At 42.5% G+C, this 9,736-nt stretch overlaps 1 pseudogene; it reads right to left on the reverse strand.

The window, feature by feature from the left end:
- Positions 1-1,042: 1,042 nt before the first annotated feature.
- Positions 1,043-1,159, reverse strand: LOC136637736 (5S ribosomal RNA; annotated as a pseudogene).
- Positions 1,160-9,736: the final 8,577 nt, after the last annotated feature.

Genomic DNA, 9,736 nt, shown 5'->3' on the forward strand with positions numbered 1-9,736 from the left:
TGCTTAAATTTTACAGCTCCATTTTTAAAGTTCATCACCACATCCCCAGTCACTTGTTCAACAACAGGCAGGCATGGACGGGTGTTGAAAACAAGATGATTCTGTCCTCAGCATCTTTTTATCTCGCCTGGTTTAAAGAAGTAGCCAACTGGTGGAAGGAGGTGATAAAAAGGTGTTTGTGTGATCCTGTTCTGATCTCTCTAGAACAGTGGATCTCACACATTGAGTACTGGGACCCACTTTTTAGAATGAGAATCTCTTGGGACCCACTGGAAGTGATGTCATGACTGGAAGGGACATCATCAAGCAGGAACATTTTTAACAATCCTAGGCTGCAATCCTACCCACTCTTACCCAGGAGTAAGTCCCATTTACTATCATTGTTTAAAGAATATACATAGTAGCTTGTTCAAAGTACAGGTCTGTAACATTTCCTCAAATGCAGGCATATACCATAGTAGCATCAAGTCTAATATATTAAAAATAAAATATTGAAATGAATGGGGACCAACCTGAAATTGGCTTGTGACCCACCAAGTGGGTCCCTACCCACAGTTTGAGAAACACTGCTCTAGAAGAAAATTAAAATATGATTGCTGCAGCCCCCCAACCAACAGTTGTGGCAGTAATACTGGAGGAATTGGTAGGGGACCACTGATGACCTGATCTTCCTCTCCAAATGTGGAACCTCCCCAAACACTAGGCCTGGGGCATTCACCCCAATTTGCCTTACCCAAGGGACTGCTTTGCCCCATACACAACACCATCATTTATTTTAAAATAGACTAATGAATATTTCTATTCACTATCAGCAAAACAGATTAAAGTCACCACTGTATACATTTATTTAGAAACTTTCCTACACTATGTAAACTGTGTATCGCTTGTTATCATCACATGAATAACACTGGAAGATAGTAGGTTGTTCCAAAGACTTAACCTATCTCTCTAAGGCCCATAGCTATGCATTTTTTTGTGTACTCATTAGTATACAGTATATATCTTTGGTTGGCAACCTTTAGTCTCGAAAGACTATGGTATAAGCCTACAGCACCCGGTATTCCCAAGCGGTCTCCCATCCAAGTACTAACCAGGCCTGACCCTGCTTAGCTTCCAAGATCAGACGAGATCAGGAATGTGCAGGGTAACAGTTGCTGCTCTGTTTACTAGAGAATGGATGATGGCCAGATCCCAAAGGATCTCCTCTATGGAGAACTCGTGCAAGGAAAGCGCCCTACAGGTAGACCACAGCTGTGATACAAGGACATCTGCAAGAGGGATCTGAAGGCCTTAGGAGTGGACCTCAACAAGTGGGAAACCCTGGCCTCTGAGCGGCCCGCTTGGAGGCAGGCTGTGCAGCATGGCCTTTCCCACTTTGAAGAGACACTTGGCCAACAGTCTGAGGCAAAGAAGGAAGGCCCATAGCCAGGGAGACAGACCAGGGACAGACTGCAATTGCTCCCAGTGTGGAAGGGATTGTCACTCCTGAATTGGTGTATTCAGCCACACTAGACGCTGTTCCAGAACCACTATTCAGAGCGCGATACCATAGTCTTTCGAGACTGAAGGTTGCCTACATATATATATCTTTGGAAAAAATTAGGCACAGCTGCACCGGCACTGGAAAATTGGATAGGATTGGGCCACATAAGCCATATGCACAGATTTACACAGGCCCCTCACATCCCCATGTTATTATTATTTAGAATATTTATATACCATTGTTCCACATGGAAGTTAACAAAGTGGTTTACACACCAAAAGAAATAAAAATAAATTTTACCTATCCCAAAGAGATTCATATTCTTTTAAAAAAAAAATTGCAGTAAGCATAAGGAAGTGAAGGCTGTGCCACATTGGAACTGCCTAGAGAGTATCAGCAGCGCACAAAGTTCTTGTGACACAATATGTTGTGAATTTACCTCAGAAATGTCAGCTGTGAACATCATTTGTATTACCCTCAGACCATGGCAACCAGCAAAGCTGGAACAGTTGAGTTTAATCTTATTTGTCTTTCTCTGAGGTTTCTGGTATAACCAGTTTTTAGACTATGAATTAACTGACTCCACAAAGGTCCTGATACCCAAGAGTTCCATCACTCACAGAATGGAAAGGTATGTGCAAGACACTAGCTGGCGACCTATTTAGGTTTATTATTTTCATGTACTATCTTCATGTATTATTTTCATGTACTGCAGTAGCATTTAAATAATTGAATGTGGAATCTCTACCATGTCCACAGTTAAATTGCTGGTGCAAGTCTGAACAGTCCTGTGTAGTACGAGTATATTCAGGCCCAGGAGGGAGGATAGGATACAGCGTATGCCTCCTGCACCAATCTCACCCCTTTCCTGGGCCTGATCTGCCCCCGTACTGCTCCCCCACCTGAAACACTCCCTCCTTTCCTCTGTTCTGCATTCTCCAATGCTCAGAACTTTTCTTACCTCTGCCAGTGGCTGCTTCTTTGGATGGAGTGTTGGCAGGCTGATACAGGCCTTTCCGCCTGCACTAGAGTAGTTTGCGACACTACAGTATAGACCTTTTTTCAACACTATAGAAGTCCCACTGTGTTCAATGGTACTTACTCCCAGGAGAGTGTCCTCAGGGGCCTGAATAGTCTTACTCAGATTAACCAGAAGCAGTTTTTAGATGCTCTTATTGCACCAAATGAAGTTTTCTGCCCTGGACCTTTCCATTGAGTTGTAAGTAATGAATAGTTGAGTTATTTGATTGACTCTTTCGGATGGCGCTGTTCTCTTTGTATCTGTTTGAGACTGAAAATCATAATTTGTGTTTGGAGACGCACATGTTTAATTCAGAATAGAATTGCGATTCCCAGACTAGTAGGTCACAACCTACCAGGAGAACCGGAAATGGGCCATTCCCCTTTAGGGGGAGTAGCCCAGGAATGGGTGCTGCGACAGTTGTCCTCTGTGAGCCTCCATGTGGCTGCCCTGAGTTCCAATCACTGATCGGAGCTCAGGGCAGTCATGTGGAGGCTCGCAGAGGGGGCTGCGAGCCTCCAGGATCCTCATGGAGGCTTCAGGAGCCCCCTCCTGAATTACACATGTACAACCAAAAGTATTGATTGTGTAAACTCACTTGTAAGAATGTGCAGGAATGCTATATTGTTGCACCTGTACCAGCAGGGGCAGTAAGGCTAACAACCTAGTAGTAGAAGGACCAGGTGCTCTTTTTTATTCTCTGGTAATGCATACAGAGGCTGTGTTCTTTTTTCAGTTTCTAGCATTAAAGAGCTGTTTTTCTAACCTTACATAAGAACATAAGAACAGCCCCACTGGATCAGGCCATAGGCCCATCTAGTCTAGCTTCCTGTATCTCACAGCGGCCCACCAAATGCCCCAGGGAGCACACCACATAACAAGAGACTTGCATCCTGGTGCCCTCCCTTGCATTGGCATTCTGACATAGCCCATTTCTAAAATCAGGAGGTTGCACATACATATCATGGCTTGTAACCCATAATGGATTTTTCCTCCAGAAACTTGTCCAATCTCCTTTTAAAGGCATCCAGGCCAGATGCCATCACCACATCCTGCGACAAGGAGTTCCACAGACCTTCTAGCATGCTCAAGTTGCATTTGTTTTTCAAATTCTAGCGCAGTGATTTTCAACCTTTTTCATCTCACGACACACCAGCAAGGCACTAAAATGGTCATGGCCCACCATCGGTTTTTTGACAATTGACAAGGCACACTGTGCTGTCACACCCCCAATGGCCCTGCTAATAAATGACCCAAATTCCTGTGGCTCACCTGAGGACCATTCGTGGCACACCAGAGTGCCATACCACAGTGGTTGAAAATGACTGTTCTAGGGTGCTAACCCCGCTAGCAATTTGAAATGCAAGCTCGGAGCTAGAAAAGACGGCAGTCTCCATGAATATGATTTCTGTGTCAGAAACATGGCAGTCTTCAGAGTGTATGGTAGCAACATGGCAACCCCCATGCAATTTATTTCAATGACAACACCATTTTGTCATTTTAAAAAAATGAGCCAGGCTGGAAGCATGCCAGCAGCGTGCTAGAAACATCACTTCTGCCTAATTTCTATCTAAAAAAGAATGCAGCCTCAGAGTGCTATTCTTACACCTTCCTTCTATACCCTCCCTCTCCTGAAAGAGAAGACATACAGTAGTTAAACCAGCTGGAGGATCCACTTCAATTTTTTCTGACAATTTCCATTTGTGAGTTTTCCTTTGATAAAATGATCTTTGACTTTTGAATATAACCGTCATGCAAAGTTTCCTTTAGGCAAATTAAAGCCACTCCTCAGCAGGCAATAGTGCACTGGAACTTACCAACTTTCTTGCCACCAGGACTAGTTTCTGGCCTGGATGCTGAAAAACTAGTCAGGTTGGGGTGGCAACTCATGGTAGCCAAGCCAACTCCCATATAATTTTATCTGGGCTTAGAGAACAAAGCAACCAGGTGACTGGGGTGGCTCAGCAGATCTGAGCCCTAGCACATATCTTCTCACAAATTATTTACTGAGTAAAGCAGGGGTGCTCAATAGGTGGATCGCGATCTACCAGTAGATCGCGAGGCAAAATGAGTAGATCGCGGAGTGCCGACCCCCCCCTTCAGGTGCCTCTGGGAGGAGACGCCGGGAGTAAGGCCCATTGTACTCAATGGGGCTTACTCCCAGGTAAGTGTGGCTAGGATTGCAGCCTCACAGCCTAATCCTAGGCATGTCTACTCAGGAATAAGTCCTGTTATACTCAGTGGGGCTCAAGGTACACCAACATACATTGTACACATAAATGTTATATGTTATGATGGCGCGAACATTGTAAAAAAAAAACTCTGGTAGATCTCCGGGCCTTGCTGGGTTTCAAAGTAGCTCTCGAAACAAAAAAGTGTGAGCACCCCTGGAGTAAAGGTTTTACTGAACATATCAGTAGTGTTATTTTAATAGTATTGAAACAAAAAGCTCCGTTTGCATGAGTACTGTCAGAATGTAGAACTCAAAACTAAGAGTAGCAAATCGGCTGTAATCGTATCTTGGCAAATATTTTGAAGGGAATTTGTGGGTGCTTCCATGCTGACTTTTGAAAATAATTATTGGGTTACCACTTGTAATCATTGCAATTAGAATCTACTAGTTTGCATCAAGGGTGTGGGGGTACTGAACAGGAAGGATCTAAGGTGTAAGAAAAAGGAAAGCATTTCCAAGGCCAAACCACATACATTGTGAGAGGTCCGTAATCAGATCTCTTTTGTTTAAATTGACAGCCCAATCCTATGGCATGTCTATTCAGAAGTTCCATTTTGTTCAGTGGGGCTTACTCCCAGAAAAGTGTGCATAGGATTGCCACCTAATGCAGTTAGGAATGAGAATGACTGAGCTGTAAAATGCAAGTTCCAGGCAGGCTTTATAGGTTTGGTGACTCTCATTTCAAGAAATGTAAGCAATGTCCATGCAACTCTAATTAGCCACCAGAAGGCACCATTTGTATTCATTTTTTTCAAACTCAAAAAGCAGTTTTGACCTCTATAGACGGCGTTCAAGAGTCCAGAATTAGAGCATCTTATAAGATACTCTTCGAACATCTTCTATAAGAGCCTACCTGGACATTAAGCTTCAGAGGCCTTTCTGGACCTTTCAGGCTTTTTCTAAAGTGTCATTAAGACAACAAGACCTCTACCAAGTGAGGTCCACCTTGTTCCCTCCCTGCTGCCTTTCTTGTGCTTTCCCAGAGGCTCTGTGGGGTGAAAATATGGCATACAAGTATTTTAAACAAAAGCCTTGTCACTAAAAAAAGATTCTTGCTGAAGTGTTGTACATAAAATATCTGTAAAAACCACTAGTGAGTGGTTTGTGGTGCTGCAGGAAGATTAATATGAATCACTGTGTTCATTCAGAAGCCAGGAACATTAATTACTTCACAAACAGAGAGGAAGCAAAGGAACACCCATATTGTATTTGAAAGCAACAAAGGCTCTTACAACGCCTTAAAGATTAAGAGTCACGTCAGAGTAAAACATTCATGAATGGAAGTATACTCCATGAACACAAACTCCCTCCAAGAGTAGAAGGAACATTCAGCTTGCACAAATGGTCCCCTTTCCACAGGATGATCTTTCTGTTTTTGGAAGCCTTACTCTGGATGTGATCCTAACATATTTATTATGGCATTTGTGAGAGCCCGGCGTATATAAACAATTATTCAGAATCTAAATTGCTTCTTTATTGTTATCATCATAATATAATGTATTCATACTCTGCTCTTTTTTCAATATGCTCAGATTCAGAATATCATATACAAGGTCACTCATCCAGATGCCAATCCACATTACCCTAGCTTTACCACTACTACAGGATCAGGTGCTTTCAGATGATTCATTTCAGTGCTGTTTCCCCAGGAAAGCCTGGAAGTATTGCTTGATATTTCAGTAGTTGGATTAAACACCATCTGCACTTCCAAAGGCTTTCATTTTGAAAAACCAGTAGTAAAGAACTAGTACAAATACACACCAGGAGTTAATGTTGGATTAGATTTTTTTCCAATTGAAAATGTACAATAATATGATGAAATATGGTAGAAGTCTTGTGTCTTTGTTGCTTACAGAACTGTTCAGCATACAACCTGTTACATTTTTACCCTGACCCTGCCTTCTTTCTATTTCTCCAGCATCAAAATTTAGATTGCAAGCTCCTTGAGAGCAAAAACCTGCGTTTTTTTTTGCTTACCAAACAAGTGCCACATATGTTGTTGGCATTGTAAAAATAAATATAATAATTTCATTGCTAAAAGTGATCAGAAATTGCTTTAAACTATAAAGATCCAAATATCCTATCCCTGGCAATATCTAGGTACAGCACGTTTCTCTCCCCGTGCATGGTTCCTTGTTCCCTCTTATATCAGTAGGTCAGCTAGTGTAGGGCAATAATAAGGCATGCTTTCTTCAGTGTTTCAGATTAAGGAAATAAAGGACTGGTTTGGCTGGCACTGGAGTGCTGCTGCTGGCAGTAGTGCCATGGGCACTACTTGGAACGTTCACTGTTTAGAAGCTGCGGGGAACCCTGCAAGCGCTCCACAGGGCTCCCCACACCCCCTGGACCCTGGGAGCAAGGACAGTGAGTTGAAAAATAGCCCCCCTTCCCCTGCAGGGGCGTGATCCTGGGGATCGCTTTGCTGCCCTGCCCCCTGCCCCGCCCCTTAAAGGGAACAGGGCATCGTTACACAAACTGGTGGGTTGCAACCCACCAGTTTGAGAACCACTGCACTAGGGATTCTGGAATGGAACCCTAGCAGATAACAAGATATGACCTGTACTTCCGGAAAACTGGAAGTACTGTTTAAATACTGGAAGGCAGCTTACAGTAAATTTAAATAAAAAGAAAGCAACATCCGTTAACATAGAAGCATCAATCAAAAAATACAAACAGTATCTTCCAATTTTACAAAGATATAATGGTTGTATAGTAAATGAATTATATAAACTAACCTTACAAAAGCAAAATAAAAGAAATTAATAGTACTGTAAAAAGGTAGGTTTTCAGCTGTCATCGGAATGATGGGACAGAAATAGCTGTCCTGATCTCCCCCAGTAAGAAGCACCACATGTGAGGTGGCACCACAGAGAAGGCTCTCTTCCTTGTCACCGCTGTTGCTCAAATCTCCTTTGGAGACTACTCCAAAGTCCAAGTCCCAAGCAAGAAGGAACTAGACATAGATGAGCATTAAAACTTTAGAGGACTTTATGTACCCAATCCAGGAAGATAAGGTAAGGACAGGGACAGGGAAGGAATGGATATTCACAACAAGGTAGGTTTGACAAGGTAAGCTTTCACTAACTCTCAACCCTCACCCTTTCCCCTCTATATTCACATCCTCCAGTTAGACCTGAGCGATATCAGAAGAACCTCACTGAGGCGAGGAATCAACACTGTCAAAGAGAGTCCCCTCTATATTTGCCTCCTTAAGAAGGACCTTGCTGAGGCAAGAACCAACACCTCAGAGCCCTGATCTCAAGAGAGCCTAGACTGCTGTGAGAGACAGGTTTTTATAGGCTGAGTTTGGACACAGCACACTAGAATTTTGCCCTCTCCTGCAAGTCCCTGCACACATCGCTCTAAAGCAGTCATTTTCAACCACTGTGCCGTGGGATCCTAGTGTGCCGCGGATGGTCTGCAAGCGTGCTGTGGGAGTTTGGGGGAGGATTATTTGTTAGCGGAGCCACTGTGGGATGCAAACTTCTGCCAGCAGTGCAGTGTGTCTTGACAATTGTCAGAAAACAGATGGTGTGCCTTGACAATTTGAGCACCTTGTCAGTGTGCCATGAGATGAAAAAGATTGAAAATTGCTGTTCTAAAGCTACAAATTTTCATCAGGTCCTACTCAATTTTGGCCCCTTTCTCTGCCCAGCAACTGGGAGAGTTCACTCAAACCTCAAATAATTTGTTTCAGTTTAGCTGTGAAGTGAAAAGAGGAAGCCTTCTGGCCAATCAGAGTGAGAGTAATCTTAACAGTAAAAATCCTCCCACAACACTACCAACTGAACTTCCAATGCCTGTGGAACATGTAGGAGGACCCCTCTAGAAGACTTCAAGGGGTGGGCTGTTTCATACAGGGGAAGGCAATCTTTTAGGTATTCTCATCCTAAGCCATTAAGGACTTTAAAGATAATGAACAGGTTAATTGAACCTGAAATTGGACCAGCAGTCAGTATACTGTAGTTGATGTAGTAGTGGAATGACATCATACCACACAGTGCCAGTTGAGAATCATGTGGCAGTTTTCTGCACCAGTCAGTTTCTGAATGGACATTAAGGTCAGTCCCATCTAAAGTACATAATAGTAGTGATGCAGTTCAGTAACTTTGAGGTAACAAAAGCCAAGTCTTATTGAGACAGGAAAGGACAGAGCACACCAGCTTAAGGTCTAATTTAATCTTGTTAGTCCTTGCCCAGGGGCTGCTGCGCTGCTCCCTGAACCCACCCCACAATTCTGCTTCTTTAGGAAGGGGTGGACCATTGCCTTTATAAGGCATGATGCAACCATAAGCTTTTATTAGCCAAGATGGGCAAGGATCAAGTGCATGAAGTTGGCAGCGCACTAAATGATATTATAGAAGGAAGTTCTGCCAAAGATGTGATATTTTGAAAGTAGCTATACAATAATCTAAATTTAAGATACATTAAATTTTATGAAATGTTTTAAATTAGTGACTAAAAAATAACAATGTTCTCTTTGCTTGTTCTAAAAATAAAATGTCAGTCACCTAAGTTTAGAGCAGTCAATGCTGCTTTTTACATTTATGTTACTATTCTTGCCATATGTATACTGATTAGAAATATATTTGCTGTTCTTATGTACAGTACTATTATTATATACACATGGAAGAGTTAATTGTAGTATTTTTGTCTGTGCCAGTGCATTGCTAAGAGACACTTCTAGGGCTTGGCCAATGAAAAACACCACTGATGACATAATGGTGTTGCTTTATGTTTCCTTGTCCTGTCAGTCAAAGAATACTGGAGTTTTCATAGGCTTACAGATTTCTAGAATCTAGATTCAGTGGAGCTGCTTTTAAACTTGAATTATTTTCTAACTTATTTGTGATTCCCTGATCAAGAAGCAAGTTTAATGTACGTTACAAGTGGCCATACAACTAAGTCATCATAAGATTCCTGTTTTGTGCAATTCCTTTCAGCTGGTGATGAGCTGTGAAGACATTTAGAGCCTAAAACTATGCATGTCTACTCAGAA

The sequence above is a fragment of the Tiliqua scincoides genome, chromosome 1, assembly GCF_035046505.1.
Source record: "Tiliqua scincoides isolate rTilSci1 chromosome 1, rTilSci1.hap2, whole genome shotgun sequence".
NCBI classification, from domain to species: Eukaryota; Metazoa; Chordata; class Lepidosauria; order Squamata; family Scincidae; genus Tiliqua; species Tiliqua scincoides.